This window comes from Lissotriton helveticus, chromosome 4_1 (genome assembly GCF_964261635.1).
Source record: "Lissotriton helveticus chromosome 4_1, aLisHel1.1, whole genome shotgun sequence".
Taxonomy (NCBI): Eukaryota; Metazoa; Chordata; class Amphibia; order Caudata; family Salamandridae; genus Lissotriton; species Lissotriton helveticus.
The window spans coordinates 1,919,136,129-1,919,156,108 of record NC_136063.1 but is presented as its reverse complement, the minus strand read 5'-3'; the positions used below and the strand labels follow the sequence as shown (position 1 = coordinate 1,919,156,108).

The 19,980-nt window shown below is 40.0% G+C and overlaps 1 long non-coding RNA gene across 9 annotated transcripts; it reads left to right on the top strand.

The window, feature by feature from the left end:
* The first annotated feature begins 649 nt into the window (after positions 1 to 649).
* LOC144829433 (uncharacterized) lies at positions 650 to 16,637 on the top strand. 9 transcript variants are annotated; one of them, XR_013610669.1, is made up of 7 exons: positions 650 to 800; positions 1,497 to 1,651; positions 2,587 to 2,723; positions 3,931 to 3,976; positions 5,803 to 5,891; positions 6,158 to 6,262; positions 10,795 to 16,637. It is a non-coding gene; the product is annotated as an uncharacterized LOC144829433 (long non-coding RNA). The 9 variants fall into 9 exon arrangements; XR_013610663.1 differs by having other exon boundaries at positions 5,803 to 6,262; XR_013610668.1 differs by lacking the exon at positions 10,795 to 16,637 and having other exon boundaries at positions 6,162 to 9,523.
* Positions 16,638 to 19,980: the final 3,343 nt, after the last annotated feature.

Genomic DNA, 19,980 nt, shown 5'->3' with positions numbered 1-19,980 from the left:
GATAGAGCCGGGGAGAAATCGACTAAAGTAAAAGTACAATGACATTTGACTGACATTAGCATGGCCGCCGCTAAAAGCGAATGTTAAACCGCTTTCTGAGGCAGAAGGGCGCACTCCTAATGTTCCGTCGTCTGTGTTAAAAAAAAAATAACGTTGCTCGAGTTTAATCATTCTCCTGCCCTCTTCAACGCCTTTCTATGACTTCGGCGCGCTCCCGTTTGGGTCAAGAATACCTCTCCTCTACTACGTTCTGGTACTAAGTCTTTGTTGCGGTGGGAAATTGGAACGCCCTCAATAATTCAGGTGGACGTGCACCTGCTAAGGGAACTAAGAAAGCAGTGTAATACTTAATAAATGTGTTGGTCAACTGAACGTGAGGATGAAATGGCGCCTTTCTAATTTAAAGCTCGTTCAACTGAACAAAATATAAACTGGTCAATTAGTGCAAAAGAAGCATATATCTATAATATCTGCCCTTTCAAAATAATGTACACACGGCAGTTCATGGGAGTCAACCGCAAGCACGCGCCTTTCGAAGATGGTAGCTAATAGTTACGGAAAAGACGAATGCTTTATTTGTCCAGTACTTGTCCTTTGTCCATGTTAATTTTTCGCTCCTGGCCGCGCGTGCCCGTCCTCTTCAACTCGGCTGCGCGCGTAAGGCCTTTCCCCTTTCAGACTTTTTTTTTCTTCTTTTTTTCCTCCGAGCCGCAGCAGTCCCAGAAGCCATTGCAAAAGCCCTACAATGAAATTTAAGAAGTTTTTTCGGTTTCGGCGCCATTTTCGATTGGACGGAGTAGGTAAGGAGGGAATTTTTCTGGAATTATTTGCTCGAATTTTTTTCCCCTTGTGCCCATGGTGAGCGTCGCTCGAAAAATACGGGAAAAAATCGCAAAAAAATCGTACTTCCTGCCCGTGCGTTCTGCGAGTGTCCGGGGCTCCTGTGTCTAACAAGCAGCCCAGCAGAGAGGTGCGGCTGAGCGGAAAAAAGGAGTGGGGGCCAGGGTAAAAAAAACACGGTCAAAAACCTACTCTCGCCCGTTTTTTAAGTACTAGTAATTGGAAAATTCGAAGTAGCGCAAGAAAAAAAAAATTTGAATCGTTAACGGCTACCGACCGTTGTGTTCTTTACAGGATGTACACACAGCGAAGAATCTAAAGGGGAAAAACAGGAACAAAAGAAGTATTATTTCTGAAACACGTATTCCAGAACAGCGAAGGGTAGTTTGAGACTAAACCGCTCTCGTAAACATCCCTGACAGCGAAGTGCGGAAGTTTGCTGTATTGAAAATCTCATGTGTGCAAAATTGACATTAAATTAATTTGTTTGCTCTAACTTTCTTATTCCTTCATGATTTTGCTGGACTCGTTTTGAAAAAAGTTTTCCTTCTAATAAAGTGTGAGAATGTAAATGATGCTATCTGTCGTGCTTTTTATTTGAGTTGAGACAACCCGTGAAGAATGGTTGAGTTATGTTTTCTAACTGCTCCCCACAGATGAACGGCAGCGGAGCCGGGAGGAGTAGTGACGCAGCCCAGCAATGACAAGTTTGCAACTTATTGTCTGCAGTGGTGGAGTCGCAGCGCAGGCTCCGCCGACTTCAAACTGCACCTTTCAGCCTGTACCGTTAGATTGCAGTGGCCCAAAAAAGGTATAGAGTATTAAAAATATGCTCAGTTTATCAGGGGCGGGTATTTATGTCGCGATGCGCAGCTAAACGAGGGGTGTGAAGGTGAGAAGTAAACCAGAAATGTCAACTATCAAGAGGCACCTTTTAACATTTCTCGTTCATATCGACTTGGACGATTATTCGAAGATCTTGGGAGTGTTACTAACCTGTTGTCCAAATATTTTAAAGTTTGGTTTTAGTTTCTTTACTCTTTTCGTCGTGAAACTAAACTTTTCTTTTATTCGATATTACCGAAACGGTGTTACTTTTTGTTTCTACTTGTTTTAAAATGTTGACTTTTTTTGTAGTAGGTATGCCCATTACTATTTTTTAACCAAGGTTTATAGTACGAATACTTATACTAGGTTAATGTATTAATCTAAAGTTTGAACAAATGACTGTTTTCAAATCGAGTAATTGTTTTTAAAGAGTTATTTAATTGGCGTTCGTGGCTATGTTTTGAGCGCTATATTATCTACATTTTTTTGATGTAGTGTCTGTATGTTGGTGACTTATGTATCTCGAGATATTATATTGGAAGGGGTGTTGCAGGATTCGTATGTTTTACAAAGTGTCCAATAAATCCAGTTATGTTTGAGCTTATTACAACGATTTTTGTATAATAAGCGTGCAGAGGATAACATAGAGACTGTTTTGCTAGTATAATTGTTTCATGCGTTACTCGAAAGAGTTGGATTTTTTTTCTATGTAAAACTGCCACCCCCTGGTTGACATGTGCTAACGGTGTGTCTAGGTGTTTGTAATTTGGCATAGTGGTGCTGTATGGATTTCGCTTGTCAGTTAAAAACTGTGCAAACCCCTTCACCCTTTCTTTTGTATGTTCAATTCAATGTGCCTAATGTTGTTTTTTCGTTTAAACCACTCTTATGATTTAATAGTCATGTGTCTACTCCTAGGATGCAACACCGAGGCAATATAATTGACTTTGGAACCTCAGATGAACATTTGCATTGATGTTATGAGCCTGCACTTCAAGAGAAAGATGTTAACCTTCACATGACGTTTTTCGATGAAGATTGCATGGTTATAAACGGTTGGTATACTAAACTTGAGTGCTAAAGTGTCCTCCTTTTAGTACAATGCAATCAGTTGTGATGCGAACAAAAAAACAAGTGACTGCTTATCCAAAGTTTAGTTTCCATCCCATTACCACTGGCTTCAAAATGCACTTCTCTAACTTCTAGAATTGTCTCCTGTGGTAAACTTACATTTCAACCATGTACTCTCCCCGCCCACTTAACGGTGTTCTGCAGCTCCGAACACACCCACTCCCAGGATAAACAAATAGGGTTTTATTTACCATTTTGAAAGTTTTTTGAAGCACATAATAAACTGTTTTCGCTCTTTTATTTTAGTAATGAAGGGAACAGTCACTGGCAGAACATTATTTTCTTGGGTACTCCCTCGCATCCCCTTTAATGTATTGCCTAAAACGGCGCATGCTGTTCGTTGTAAGACATTTTGGGGCATATTATCCAGCAGGGCGTTACAATTATCGCCGTTTTAGCGGCAGTTGCCGCTAAAGCGGCGATAATGGGCTTGATAATAAGGCCTTGTGAATTCCAATAGAAACCCATGTTCTGGTGTGAACATGGGCTTCTATTGGAATTCTCCAGGGCATATTATCCAGCCCATTATCGCCGCTTTAGCGGCAGTTTTCTGCCGCTAAAGCAGCGAAAATTGTAACGCCTTGCTTGATAATATGCCCCTTTGTTAGTTAGCAGTCTGTTTAAAGGCCATCTATTGTTTTTCTACATAATAACTCATTTGCTTGCTTCTTGTTCGTTAGCTTAGCCTCTGTGGACTTTAGTTCAGTACAACACGAAAGAAAGACATTGGCACAGCCAATTGGTTTCCAAGGTGAGACCTATTGGCTTTGTTAATGCTTGTTGACCTTGCAAAAAGGGCTCGCACCAAATCCTTATTTTCCGGTTCCAGAGCTGCAGTTTAGAATCCAATTTCCTGAGGGATGGCAGTCCCTTTCTCTTATTTGGAAGGGTGGTGATATCTACAACTTTCACAACCAGTTACAAATTGAGGTATATTTTTTGCGTTTTTAAGGGCCAGGTTAAAGAGCATGTCCATCTCTCGCCCGACACCCTTCCCACCTTTATTTTTGTTTGATAGAAAAGTTGTCAGAATGGCTACTCTGGTGATAGGTAGTGTCTAGTTTAGTTGAATATATTTCCGATTTATGTAGTGTGGTAATCCTATTTCTTTTGCAATCTACATTTTCGCAGCTGGAGGGCAGCTCAAGACGGAAGCCTTTTCTTGCCTATAGTTAAGGTAAATTCACTTTATTAGCCCCACAGTAGTGGACACGAATGTGTAACCCCTTTGTTCACGTGGATACTACAGTCATTCCTAGTGTTAAGTGCATTATCTGCAAAAGACTTTTAGTGATGCATTCCTGATAAAGGGTAAGTTCAATTGGGTATGAGAATAACTAATTCTTGCATTAAAGTACTAACCTGCACAAAAAATGCAGTTTTATCCTTGTTCGTATTCCTGATAAGAACTCTGTTCACTATTCCTGATGTAAAAGAATGTTTCTGTATGGCGCATGACATAATCCTCCTCTTTGTACTGTATCTCATGTGAAGCGTGTTTATGGTGGTTGGTTTTTGAAGTTCTTCTTCCTATAAAGGTAGGTTTTTCAGAACTTTCACTTAATTACGTCCGGCATCTTATTCGTTAATTTGTGTCATCATTTTCTTTATTTCAACTTCCCACCCACTATCTTTGGAAGTGCTTTGGTTTAGCTCGGTGTTCTAAATAAATTGTTTTTCTTTGCTTTGCAGTTGACTGCTCCATCTGAAGTGCTTAACATGACTGTTCCCAACTAACTGTTAATTGATTGAGAAATGCTTATTACGTTTATTTACATGCCCAGGCTTGCCAATCGTGATATTAGCAGCTCTATCAGCAGACATATATTAAAAAAAATATTTTTCATAAATATAGTATTTTTGTCGTTTTTATTGACAACGGGGCCATAAAGGTATACTGAGAATAAGGTGACAACAAACATTGGGATTAATTGAGAAAACAGCTGAGTGTTCCCGTAAAACAGCAAGACTAACCTTAAGTACATAGTAGGGACAAATGCTCACGAAAATGGCCAGATATTAATAAACCCACCATCCCACTCCTGTTGGCATGTATTAGATACAGGTGAGGGAGAGGTTACCGTAGGTGCAAGACAACAAAAATGGACCTATAACCATTAAAAAATATTTAAAACATCCAGTTATAACTTGACTTTTAATGGTATGAAGCGTTTTCCATAGTTGCCTTGTTAAATAGTTCCTCCAAGACATACTTTTTGGCTTGTTTCGTTTAATCCAGCACTTAAGTTAAAACCCTTAAAATAAAGATTAGTCTCTATATAATGCGGCATAGCATGTGAAAAATGATGGGCCGCTTGTTTAATTATCAATAAGTAGTCCACCCATCTCCTGCGTGTGTTTGTAAAATGCTTTTGGAGCCAAAACATGTCAGTTATCAAAGTCAGATTAGTCGATTCTTGCTTCGAGAAGTCATCAAATATTACAGGCCACATGTGAGTCCGTGTATGCTTGAGATGTCCCCAGTAGATCTTATCGGCAGTGACCCCTTTCCAACTGTTCTAAATGAGTACTTTTGTACTCTATTTCCTAAACTTTTTTTTTGTTACTTATGGTGAAGATTGAGAGAACTGAGGTTTTAAAGTCGCTATAATAGAATGGATTACCAGTCTGAGTGATACAAATTGGCTCTTAACTCTTCAAACCAGGTATAAAGTAGATCAGGGGTTACCTGCTTTCCGAATTCATAGTTTGCTAAATTCGGTTCTCTTAGTTCGTGCATTCATGGCTTTACAATACTTTGAGGGAATTTCAAGATATTTACTTAGTGGTGTACATCAGTACGAAATTTGAATTTTGTCTGGAAATGGTGCAGGCCTTTACTTTGAATTATCCGAACATACCTTCTTAATTTCTTCCAAACAGTTTGAAGAAAACTCTTCTTTTAAATACAGTTCAACTAAATTATTTGCAGTACAGTATATTTGTTGATGTGGTGTGTGGTTTACCAGCCTTGGACTAATGATTTGGTGCATCTTTTTCCAGGCTTGTCCGAACGCATAGGAGTATTGGGCACCTAGCATAGAAGCACGTTCGTATTCGATGAGAAATTGTGGAACGATTTGCCTTTAAAAGTTAAGTATTGTGCTTTTTGTATTACCTTTTTAAGCCATGTTAACATGACTAAGTGTAGGCCTAGTAAGTGACAGAAAAGTGGTGGTAAAAATATAACCACTATTTTTTAAGCATTTAGGGAAATCTTGTAAACTGTCTGCTTCATTGGACAATTTACTGTCACCTTTATTTCACTACTTAATGGCTTATTGCTATTTTTTATTCCTTGAATCTAAATAGAGCATTTTATTGTCTTATGACTACCTTTATTTCTTTGTCGTTCAAGGTAGATGCCTGGCGTTCAACCAAGGACACGTTTTGGACTGTCCGGGGGTGGGGAACTCCTGATTGAAAATCGATCCGAAGCAGTCTCCTGTGAGATGCTCAGTCTGTGAGAACAAGACCCTTCCTAACATTGTTTGTAAAAATATGATCAGTCTGACACATTCCTGTGTAGTTTAAAATGGGTATTTAGCCATTCAGTGTCGGTATATGTGCTTCTTATATTCCATTGGAAATGTTAACCTCTGCTGGACGGATGTCTCGTTAGGGTCATAAAGGGTCAATATTGTGTAAAATCTGTTTCTTTTTTGTTACAACCAGGAAATGTTGTTCTACTGGTTAAACTAAAAAAACTTGAGTCTAGATCTCCCTCCACCCCAACATATTTGGCTAAGGCAGATGCATAAGTGGGATGTATCCCATAACACATAATGTGCCTTAACCCATGTTCAGTAATCGCCTAAAAGATGAAAAATACAATGCAAACAGTCTTTGCGCAAAATGCGTCCTTGCATTAGTTTTTGGCAAGAGGCCACATTTTGTGTTTAAATAAGACTAATAAGAATGCAATCGGTCTCGCCTTTGGGACTTCGCACATTAGCCTGGGTGCTGAAGCATCTACTGTTCTTTAACATGGAGGGAAAGTAAGCACCAAACTGCATGATACACCAGGTATGGGAACACATGGAGAGAAATATTGCCTTGCAGCGGGAAATTGTATAGTCCAAAGCTCTGCTTTTAATATAAAATCAGGGGCTTTGGTGGTCATATCACAGAAAATACAAGCAATGAAAAAAATATTGTCCACAGGTGCTCGTGGAAGACTTTCTATGGACTGGAATCTAGAGAATGCTTAAGTGATTCTGGTATTTTACTGACTTCTGCTGGTTGTTTTCTATCAAGAAAGTTAAATAGAGGCAGTTGCCAGAAAAAAGTCTCAGCAGAAAGCAATTCTGGTATTTTACTGTCCTCTGCTGGTCGTTTTCTATCAAGACAGTTAAATAGAGGCAGTTGAACAGAAAAAAAAGTCCCTAAGCGGAAGCAGACCAGTCCTAGGGCTAATCTCCAGAGCCCACATAGTACGTACACATGTAAGTATATACAAAAGGTCTTGAATGCTCGACCTAAAAGTATATACAAGAGGTCTCAAATGCTTGACCTAATAACCATAGCACTGTGAAGAACAGCCACACACTTTCTGTTCCTGTGCATTCGAAGTAAATATAGTGAATGTCGCAAAACTACACAATGTGGGGTTAGTGGCAGAGTTGCTTGGGAAGTCTTGAGTTTTCATAAGCAGTCCCTGCTGATTTTAGCAAATTTAGCACAAGTCCTGGTTCTCAAAGAGACGACTGAAAACAGGGAGGCACTTTTTTGTGTTGTTCCAGCTAGGGCATGGTAGAAGCTCTGATCAGAAAGCATAACGCACGCAATACTGAGTTTAAACGTTGCATTGAATGTATTTCCTTAGTGCTTTGTTCTTTGTTGATGAGCTTTGTCATTAGTCCTGCTGTGCCCCTCAGTTTAGTGTAATGTTGTAGTCCTCTTGTGAGATGTTTTCAAAATCTGATCTCCGTAAAAACTATAACACAAAGTTCCCCAAATTTGGCAAAATTACGCTGCGCACTTTTAATTTTGTCCATAAGTAGTAATTAAACCGTAGCTTTATATATCTACAATAAGGGAAGTAAGTGGGTTGCCATGAGGAGCATTACAGAACCCATCAAAGCCATATGGTTTTCAGTGTTGTCATTGAACCGCTGGCCAGGAAGCTATTCTCTTCATGTGATTCTGAGATCTGCAACAGTTAAACACTTTGAATTTAATGACTTGCTATAGGTTGCAACTAGTAATACATTTAGCCAAGTAAAAATCGGTATCTAGGTTTAGAATTCTGGCGAGCTAGCGCACACAGTAGGGGTGGAGATTTTAAGCAAACTTATGACCGCGTTACACAAGGGATAGTGTAGGATCTCTTCTTGGATTTGAAAATAATGATCTGTTATGGTGCCTCGGGAAAGGCGTGTCCAACTGAAAGACTTTAGTTCTGTTTGTGTACATGGTTGATGATTTATTACTGGAGACACAGTCTTACCCCACATCTCCAAAAGAATGATGGGTTATCCCATCAGAAAAAAAGCCTAGTGGCTGTTTTTTGCAAGGCAGATAATAGGAAGAGATGCAAAGTTTTAAGTAACTTTTTGAAGATGAAAATTGTCATAGAAAATGAGGTTTTAGAGCATTGGATTCTTAGAGGTCAAGGTGTCTTAAGTAAGAACTTTTAACCTGGATTTCGCAAGACTGTTATGCAACCAGTGCTTTAAATGGGCTGGTACCACTTTTTTTTTATTTAGAGAGGGGTAGTACCTGCACCTCTCAAGAAAACACGTAATACTTTTAATTGGAGAGTACGCTCTTCTCAGAAACAAGCTGCTACTCTGTTGCAGAGTACCAGGACTTCTATTTTTCCATTTCATGCACTGCTTGCAAATGAGCATCTAGGTGCCGATTTTAATTGGAGAGTACCGGCACTTCTCAGAAACAAGCAGGTACTCTGTTGCAGAGTACCCGAACTTCTATTTTTCCATTTGAAGCACTGGAAGCAGCAGAGCATAGATGTTCTATATAAATGTCTATTCCACTCCCGCCCCAATTAAGAGCACTAATAATTGGGCATCAAAACGAAAAACGGCAGAATTAACCAATCTAGATGAGAGTATCAAAAAAATGGGTAGGAATGGCATGCAGTTGCATGAGTCTTGACTAATGAAAGTAGTCTGTAAGCAGTTATAATAATAATTACGATCCCAAATGTTTATTTAAAAAGGAAAACCAGCTTAAAGGATACTCGTGAAACAATATATGCCTATGCTATATTTCCCAAATAATTGCTTTAATTCAAAGGGGTTTTAGTAGGTGTCTTGCTGTTAGACGCGTTTTGTAGCAAATCTTGAAGAAATAGTTGTACGGTTTATGTGGGTACTGTCACAGCCATAAATATTGCATTTAAACCTTAAATGCTGGTAGTGGTTGTTTGTTTATCTGTTACTGTAGAAAGTATACTGCTTAAATTGAGGTACAGGAGTAATTCCTATATTGGCGTGTGTTAAAACCCCGCCTTGGAGATTGTAGCTGTGATCATAATTTCAAGTCCATCCGATCAGTGTTAACAGCTTTATAGATCTTTGTACAACTATTGCGAGTCCCTAGAGTTCCATGTGTAGAATGTAAGATCATTTTCAGTGCCTTACCTTTAAAATGGTCATATTTGTTTACATGTTTCTTAACAATTAGTTTATACTGGTGTAGTAGATATCAGTGCACTGTGCCCTGAGATGACGATGCCTGCAGCAAGCTGGAATGTGATTGGAAAACAAGTGACGAATTTGATCTCCACTCTGTGTTCAGCATAGGGGGGCGGGGGGTGGAGGGGGGAGAGAATGATACTGTAGTTAATTCGTGACCAGAAGTAGGAACTATTCTAAGGGTTAAGCAGTCAGCGTAAGAAGTGTATTGGGTCTTGGCATTGCCCAGGTAATTGGAGACTAGTATGGAAACTGGGGTCAAAAGAAAGCAAGATTACGGAATTGACTATATGCAAGTAACCGGAGGACTACACTAGCAGACCTACGGTGCATATTCATATACATTTCTGTAAGCAGAATGCGAGCGCCCATTTTTCCTGGAGAAATTGTGTATCTGTGGTAGGTTTGTGCTCGGATGTTGTCTCTGAATCTAACGTTCTACAATGTCTAAATACCGTTTGAAACAAAATAATGGACAGGAAAATAATTTGGCAACAATAGAAGTAACTCGTTAGTGACATTTGAGTAACAACTGTAAGAAGTGCTGGTATGCCTTATGTGTTGTGCTCCGTGTTTGCACGCATTCTTCAGCATTACTTAGGTGTAATCGTGAACACCTTGTATGAAGCAGAAATTGAAACCTGTTTTTTATATATATATATATATATATATATCACGGGCTGCCCCTATCCTTGAAGTATTTAAGCCATCAACATGGAATTTAGGGTGTTGCAAGCTAGATATTTTGTCAACGTAGAACTTCGTTTACAGTGGGTAATGTAAATTGTTGAAGGCAAAAGCTGTACAAACGCCAAACAAATTTGTTTCGCAAGATGGGCAGTACGGAGGACCTGTAGGTTTCATCAAAATTGTGCAACTGTAACCAGGGCGGGGTCTAGTATTTTTGGCACCCTGGGCAGTAAGTCAATGTGCGAGGCCCCTCTAATTTGCATACTACGTGATATATTCTGGGCTGTGTGCATCTCTATAGGTGATCCTACTCCTGACGCTGCTTTGTGCAGACCTGCACCTCTTTTAAAGCTCATAAAGGGCTGAAAGTGCGAGTATTGCTTATCAGAAAGGGTTAAAATTCTGGGGCAATGACCTGCTAGACAATGGGTGTCTCGTGGTGCTTCTTAATGGGCAGTAGGGGAGAGGGCCTGATTGCTAGACAAACCTGCAGAATGTACTGGGACCATAGGACATCCTTTGACCCTCTTGACCTTGCTGTTGATAATGTGCTTGATCGTTGTCATTTTAATCATTGTGCGCAATATTTATTTTTAGTCTACAATCTTTTTTCATGACTTTTTTCTTTTTTTGATTTCTTCTGTAGGTTGCCATTATAAATCTGTTTGCAGTAGCACTAAAGAGAAGGCAGTATTTCAGGCATCTTCTAGCTGTTTCCGGTACAAACACCAGTAAATATCAACCTGCAGAATGCTAAGAGAGCTAGACATGGCTAATTAGTTTTGTTGACGGCACTTGATTATCCTTTGTGTGTTTTAAATAGTTTGATAGGTAAGATGTTAGGTTGTGAATGTTGGATATTTATCAACAGTTGATGGTTACTTGTTAAGATTGGTTTAATTGAGCGATGCACAGAATTCCATTTAGAAGATCTTGACCTTTTGCTTTTGACCATTTACTCGTTTTCAGGTATAGTCTTGTTTTAACTTTTATGTAAAAGAACTGGTTTGCATATGCATTTGATGAGATGTAGCAGCACATCATGGTTTGTAGAGACATGAAGATACAGACCATTCTGAGCTGCCTCGTTTCTTCAAGTATTTTACCAGAATATGGATTTATGAATGTTTTTACCTTCAACTGAGTTGTATGCAGAACAACAAATGTCCATCAGTTTGAAATTGTAGCAGATGTCTGTATCAAACCTTCAATCCGCAGCTGTCTGTTGTACACTACTCTATTTCACCACTAACGTCAAAGCTCTCCCGTTTTTGTCCGGCTTCATCGTTTCCCAATTGGAAGTCACCTACAGAAGTCATTTTGTCAGCAAGGCTGTAGCAGCATGTAAATACTGGAGTACAGAACTGCTTGGATGCTCTCCAGTATTGCATTGCTGCTGTAGTGACGCTGTATCCTACTGCAAACAACTTCGGCGGAACAGCACCACACAGCACAAGCATGTAATGTTCTGATGTAGGGGTTTGGTTAATGTTGCCTTTCTCAATATTGGTGACCATTTTTTAGCTGAAAAATGTGATAATTGTATTAAATATATCTAAATTGTTATTGGAGTTTATTTTTGGGGGGGGGTTGTTACTAGGACCTACCTTAAGTGTCTTGATTTGTTTCCATAGACCATTTGGTATGTAAATGCCCATTTGGGAAAATGCTTGATTCTCATAAGTAGGTGTACTGTTATAATATGCTATATTTTGTAAACCCTGATTATTTACTGTACGATTTATTAACCCGTTCGCTGCTGCCGTTGGACGTCGCACAAGCTACCTCCCTGGTGCTGCGCACGGCCGACTCGGCTGCACACGTTTCTTCGAACGTTCAGCACTGGCCAGACCCCCCAGGATATAGCGGCATGGAATAGCAAATTTAGCGGCACAAATATGGAAATTTTGCGGCATTTTATGTGGCCATTTTTCCTACAACAAACACAGATATCTTAGTTTTTTTAGTTATTTAACAACATGAAGCTATGTATATTTGGTTTCTTTACAATGTAGACACTTTGGGGCAGATTTACAAGCCCCTTGCGCTGCTTTTTTGAGCTTGGTGCCACTGTACCTGCTGCACTAATGATGGCTATACCTATCGCCCCCTTTATTAGTAAGCACGTTAAATAGTACAGTGTATTTTGAACACAACCTGATATCCCACCGGATGCCCGTTCGACAGACCTAACCACTAGAGAAAGAGCAGTCAAAACCGCCAAGTGGTCACTTGCTACACAGTAGCGAACTGCATGTTGGTACTTGTAGTTTCGTTGCAAAATGTCAGCCTGCAAATCGTCTCCGCTTTAAAAGCGGGGACCGGTTGAAGTTGACACCCATGACATGGGGCCACTTGACGCCCCTGTTAAATTTCTCGCCTCTAGGATTTTTCCCATGGCTCACTCCCAGGGGGAAATGGTCTGCAATAGGTGAGCTCAACCCTCAGACTTCATCCCTTGTCCAGCGCGCCTCTGCAGATACCCCGTCCCGTGTGCGCCTCAGCTCTCGGCTGAGTGGTTCTGTCTGTTTATCTTGAGGGACAAACATCTCTGCACGGCGCTCCGTCTCCAAGCCAGCGAATAGGATGACCAACTGGCATTGGTGCAAATTCAGGACGGTGAGTGTAAAAATTCAGGACAAAGGGTCAAAATTCAGGACAATAGGTACGTTTTACAGACACATCAGAGGTCGTGCAATAGTATATAAGTAAGCCCAGCCATTTCCAAACATATTCAACCGTTTGCAAACCTATCCATCATGTATCCTTCCATCTATCATTTCACTCATCCATCCTTTCACTCGTCTCCATTATCCATCCACCCTTTCACCCTATCCATCTGTACACTTATCCATCCCCTCATCATCCATCCATCCTTCCCCTCATCATCCATCCATCCTTCCCCTCATCATCCATCCTTCCCCTCATCATCCACCCATCCATCCCCTCTATCCATCCCCTCATCCATCCTTCCTCTCATCCATCCTTCCCTTCATCCATCCATCCTTCCCCCTCATCCATCCTTCCCCCTCATCCATCATCCATCCTTCCCCTCATCCATCTTTCCCCTCATCCAGCTACCCTTCCACCCATACATCCAGCTATTTAAATTTTCTCTCCATCCTTCCCCTCTCATCAATCATCCATCCTCTCTCATTATCCATTTATTCAAGCTTTCATTCATCCATTCACCCCATATCCTGGAGTACTGAAAGGTGCCATTGCTTGTTTGCCTTCTATGGCCTGTAGTCCTTTTTTTAAATTGGAAAATTGATACTCTGCTTATTCTTTAATCTATAGAATAAAACCATGATTTCATAGTATGCTCATAGAGAGCCCAGTGTTTTTGCACTAAACTTCAGCTTTAAGGAGAAGCTTGCTACGATCCAATGCTAAAAATCATACATGGATGGAGCACTTAGTGCAACATCTTTAAAGCAAGGTCAGATATTTTGCTAATACAATTCACATTAGAGTAGAAGTGCAAGCACATAGACAGTTCCGGGTGTGCATGCTGCAGATAATCTCTCAGCAATGCAAGATTCGAGTTAAAAAAATATATATTAACAGATTTAAGGTAGCGTGTCTTTTGTTTTCAATTTAAATTGTTCTCCGTTTCTTTCCCAAATTGACTTGCTGACTGTTTAAAAACAATTTGCCAGGTCAGTTAATGAGCCTTCTCACAGGCCTAAGACTCGAAGTTCCTATTCCTGTCACTGCAAACCCTTTCACATTACACTCGAAGGAGAACTGCTCTGTCCGATTCCTGCTCCATCCTCTGTGACAACAACCCATCCCCCCCCTCCTGTTGATTTGCAAGGTGAGGGCTCCCATTGTCATTCTTGTGGGCCAGGAAGAGGTGCGAACGAGCGCAGTCCCGGGCAGCTCTGAATGACAAAGAGCCTAGACCTTCACACTGCCAGCTGCAGCCGAGCTGCTTTAACCCTCTGACCCCAGTGTCTGTAGATCATCTACAGGTGTGGGGCAACTGGTGCATGTCTTTGGATAAAGCAGACCCCCCAGGATATAGCAAAAAATGCCGCCATTTCTACAAAAATGCCGATTTTGCGGGCATTTTTGTAAAAATCGCGGCATTTTTTAAAAAGTGCCGATTTCGCGCGAAATCGCGATATCCTGGAGGGTCTGACTGGCGCTGAACGTTCGAAGCAGCAAACGGGTTAATATATTTAGGGTTTCGTTTAGATGGGATTACTGTATCCAATTAACGTTGAAGGACGAAGTAGAAAGACTGTAAAAAGCAGCTCAAGTTCAGAATTTATAGCGATTCCTCTAATCTAGAGCGTCTAATTGCCGAATTCATGCCATTAAGTTGCAGAGTATAGTTGGAAGGCTTCATTTCTAATGTGCATTCTCATATGTGAATGTTAACTTATCTTGACAAACCTAAACGTGGTGATTAAAAATATATATATCCAACAATGGTGGGCTAACTTTTATTTTATTTTTTTATACACCTATAAAAAAAATTGCTAACTCGGGCAAGACATGGGCTGTAAATTAGTTAAGTTAAATTTAAACTAATTCTAATTGTAAGTTTACTTACAATCGAGGTCATCTAAAAATATTGCACTGGATTGTCAAAAACTAGTATTTTTCCTCCTCCCCATCATTAAACAACATACTAAAAAAAAAAAGTTGCTGTTAAAACTTATCTTGGTCTGGTTTTTTACTCCCAGAGATCTAAAAGCTTTTTATAAATCATTTTTATTTAACAGGATCCAAGCGTTGAATTCTGTAATGTGTGTGCAAGCGCGCAGGGAGAGAGGGCTTTAAATACCAATAACAGTATTAAATAGTACAAACATTATATATAATACAATGCTAGCATATAATTAAGTTTCTTGCATTTATACAAATCAGTTCTCTTTATTCTAGATGTTAAAGTGCAGCATTTCTCCATGACACATTTGCCTTCGCAAGTGCTTAACCTTCGCTCATAAGAGATAAAGCATTTCTTTCTCCTCCTATTTACATTTTTAGACTAGCCTAGAAATATGAAAATGTAAATTTATCTTGTGGTGGATTTTTCAAGAGCAGTGGGCAGTTCTTTGTTATAATTCATGGGACTGTTTTAGTGATTTCTTGACAGTTAAGAGTATACATGTTCCTTGTACTTCCAAATCAACTTTGCTGTGTGAACAAAATACCCCAAATAAATACCCTGCTTTGAAACGACATTATTTCAAGAATACTCAAATTTGTTTTTGAGATGTAAATATAGCTTTTACCATTATTATATAACCTCACTTCTCAAGATAGACATATATTTTACAGTTGGCGATTGTGAACTAGTAATTTTCAGTGGCGGCTGCCGCACAGCGAAAGTGGGGAGAGGAGACATCGGGAGGGGATTGAGGATAAAAATAAAATGTGTATATATAGTTTAAAAACCCTAACTTGCTATGCCGACAGCCACCTCTATGCTTCACTCCTGGCAGTCTCTGGGACGGCACAGGCTCCCAATCCAGACGCTGCACTCATGCTATGAGAGCAGTGCCAGGATTCCTCATGTCTGTTTGGCTGGCCTAAGATGGCCCTCACTTCTGCCTGTCATGGCCTGGCCTTGCACATACTGTCTGCCAGAGCCCATCACAGAAAAATGTAATTTTATTATTATTTTAATTTTCTTTGACTGGCTGACCAGTGGGGCAACGCTCCTCCTCCATTATGGAGAAGCCACCCTATGTAATTTTAGCTAAACTTACGTAGGAAACAGGTATTTTAAAGTTTGTAACTTTATCCATTTGACTATCTGCATAAAAAAATAGCAATATAAAGTGTTTGCCCCAGTTTCGCCTTTTTTTTTTTTTTTTGCAACTTGGTTTAAGGAGGCAAAAGTGGAACAGGGGAGGGTACCAAAGTGTATGAATTGTTAATTGTACGAGTGTTTTATTTGGCTGGCTAGCACCTAAAAAAAAACTGGACAGTAAAAATCCTCGGCCCAAATTAAAATACATTTGTGGTTTGGTGTAAATCTTTTAAGAGGTTAAAATGGTTAATTTTAACTTGGTGTTGCTTAGACCAGACCCGACTCGGAGCCGCATATTCAAACCAGATTGTCCAAGAGCTCTTTCATTATGGTTTAGGGACTGCAAAATGTTAGTTGAGAATCCCGAAGCATCGTAAGTTCTACTGCAGCTACCTTTACGTGGTTCTCTTATTTATTGAGCAAGATAAAAGAGTTTTGATCACAAAAAAATGTTGAGGGGAGGACCTGTGGGTGCCAAGGAATAATGCCTTTATTTGGGTGGGCTTAACTGCGGATTCCAGAGACCAGGAAATGCATTCATGCCCAGAAAAGGTAGGGGGGCTGTAGTGCCAGGTTTGAAATGCTGTGTCTGCCTTGGTTCTATAGCCGATGCCTGTGACGTGTAAGAGAGTCCGTAGGTAATCCTCAAATATATTTGTAGACCAAAGCTGTATCTTTTTTTTTTATTATTTCAAAACAGTTTTTTATTTAGAAGTTTTTCCAATAGAGTACAGTAGTAATGCAGGGGGGGGGTTACTTGGTATTCCCTGGTTCCCTGTATCTTAATCCAGAAATTCACAGTTGGACAATCCGTATTCTAAAGACATGCATGTTAAAATGAGCTAGACACTATCTTGAAAAAAAAAACCTACAGCAACATGTTCTATAATAACCTTGTGGTGAAGTTATTGATTTTGTTTATCTGCTGCACTGAATCCACAATTCAATTACGGTAAACTTGAAGCTGAAAGAAGCATGGATTTAGGAGAATGGCGACAGCAGCTGACCAATCTCAGAAGTGTAGTGTTTAGATTAGAATGTAACAATTCTATGTATGTATTATCTGTGTGCGTGCACACACAAATCAAAGGTTATATCGCATAGTGGTCCTTATTATGTGTCTATTCACGTGGCCGCATATTTTATTCGACTGCACCCAAAAAAATAAGAGCAAAGTGAAGATGTTAGTTTTCCATTTGGTCTGAACTTATAATTGCCCAACTGATTCCCAACGACGTTGTACCTAGCTAGAGTGGGTCGTTTCATGTCACTGTTATATATTAGCTAGATTTTGAGGATACCGTTATTCTCCCCCTGTCAGATTGTTGAAGTTGTTCATTTCAAACAAGAGGCTTTATCCTGCTAATCCTCAGAAGCTTGAGTCCTTGAAACGTTTTCTATCATTTGGTTCACGCGAATGAGGGTGCTCTTTTAGTGTATTTATTAGCTTCACGTTATCAGTTTTGAACTCGTATCTCAGAAGAAGAACAATGTAATAAAAATAATTACACCGAACACTGATTGTGCTCTGTATGGGTTTCAAGATAACAGTAACATAGATTGATAAAAGGCTGCTTCTGTATCTCGAGTTATTATACTTATAGGGTGCTTTTTTATCACAACTAGTATAACCCCAAACGATTCTCGATGGTAAGGAAGAGCCATGCAGTTTTTGGTGTATTTGGCATCTCATATATTCGTGAACAGTTCCAGATATATGGTTTAGTTAGATAAGTACGAACCACTCATCCCTAGGTGAAGATTTCAAGTTCTGTCCTGGCCAGTCAGCCCCCGTTATTAGTTAATGAAAATACTAAAAAAAGCGGGAAATATTAACACGTTGTTAAAGTGCTTAACAATGGCATGCGTAATATTAGCCTTCAATACAAATTAAATAATGCGTATAAAGACCCGAATAAGTAAGAATAGGCCCAATTTAGACTTAAATGTGCTTTTGTGTTTATTTGCTACGCTTTTCTGAACACTTTCCCTTTTAAGTGGATATCTGGACGATTTGCTCCCGAAATGCATTTAAACAAAATCTTTATATGACAAGTAATCGCTTAAATGGTGACAATAGTCCATCTTGCTTGTAACATTAAGTTGAACAGCTGACATTTAAAGGTCGAGTCGCACTTCCTGGGTACAATATTACTGTGGAATGGAACCTGTTTCAATGCACGTTCTCAAGCAAGTAACGTTCATATGCTGAAGTACTTCTGTCTGCCAGAAGAGGCGTTGATGCCTCTAGGGATACGACTGTCCATCTATCTTCATTCGTCTGTTAACGAGTAAAGGAATCCCACAGCACAAGCAAAGAGGGCAATATGTGGTAGAGCAACCGCGAGTTGTGTTCAGTACCACAAGTTTGTTCTGGAAGGAAACGAGCATTGGTCTACTTTAGTTACTTTGTAAGGGAGCACATGCTTTTTTATTCGGTCACCTACTGGATCAGCATGTTTTTTTACCTAATTTAATAACGTGACTGTTTTAGTGCTTGATGCTATGAATAACGGTATGGTACAGCAAAGGGGTGGGGTACGGAAGTGGTTTAGTTCGTACAAAATTACCGTAACTGGAATCGTTCAGGCAAACTGTCTTCCAGAGTTAAGTACCTGTTGGTGTGGCATTATCCTACTGAATTTTGAAACTCAAAGATAGCATGAAAACGGTTCCAGCTTTTTGTATGTTTAGGCATATCACAAGGAAATCCCATTTTCTTTACACTGAATTCAGGTAAATATTTCTGTTAATATAAGTATATCACAAAAAATATCGGGGGGGGGGGGGGGGGAGAGAGACTGAGCCAGATTCTCTTACCCTCCTTGGAAGAGACATGTCTTTAGTCGTGCTAGCATAGTTGTTTTCCAAATACTTAAGGGTTACATCAAACAAGAAAATGCACCATTGAACCTCTCTCAATATAAAAATTGTTCTCCAAGTGCTTGAGTAGAATGTACCTTGGTTCACTTGTGATAGATATCACTGCTTGGTTGTCATGCAGACTCAAGTTGCATTGATCCATAAGGATATTGCATTTTACCACCAGGAAGAATTGTCTGGAGCAAAGTAGAATCAAGAATGAACAACGGGGTCTCATCGCCATGTGTGGCAACCTTCGAGGTCACCCTCACTAGTGGTCCAGGTAACCAGGGAAAGGTGAAGGTACCTGGATGAAAGAGTACCTCACTTGTTATAGCTGTCCCTGTTGACACCCCCAGAGAGAGAATGAAAGAAGTACCTACATTCGTAGACCATTTCCTTCTCCAGGAGATTTTTGTACAGTTGAGCCCAGCACTTCATATTTCTTTAGCTGCAAGCTTTCAGTGTACTAAAGAGTTAGGCCAGTCTCGTTGGAGGACTGCGTTGCAGGTTGAGTTAATCTTCCTATTAACACATAAACGGACAGGGAGCTCGCGCTTTCAATCTTTCAGATGATTTTCGAGAGTTTCTCCTGTGGGTGGTGATTGTTGCTGCTCCTGATAAGTTGGTTGCTGTCCAGACTTCTCTGTCCTTGCACTTGAGGCTGGTTTCAGCATTATACTGGTGGCTTTTGAGAAGGGGGCAATTGGAACTTTAGTGCAATGGGAAAAACTCCTTTGGTGTTCTGATGCACCCTGACTCACTTCTGATACGCAAAGGCATTCAAAGTAGAGCCCTGGGATCCAGAAGTTTCTGCATGCTAAGTCACTTGGCACAAGAACTGCATCATTTTTGGGAAGGTAGTTGCTCTAGCTCCGGAATGGCACTGTTCCAGTAAGTATATGGCTGGGTTCTTTATTCTGTATCCTATTGTTTAGATAAACAGGAGTTAACACTGGTTTCCTTGCACAGCTGTTGGACACCGCAAAGCACCAGTGGACATTGAAAGGTACATACTTCCCAGTTGATTTTCTCTGGTTCGTATACAAGGATTGTGGATTTCATGCCATAAAAATTCATCTGGCCCTTTGGACCAGGAATATCTGAATATGTTGTTGCTGCACCTGTCCCAGCCCCCTTTGGCAGTGACTGCAGGTATTGTCTTTATGATGTTCGTTATATATCATGCTAGATTTCTTC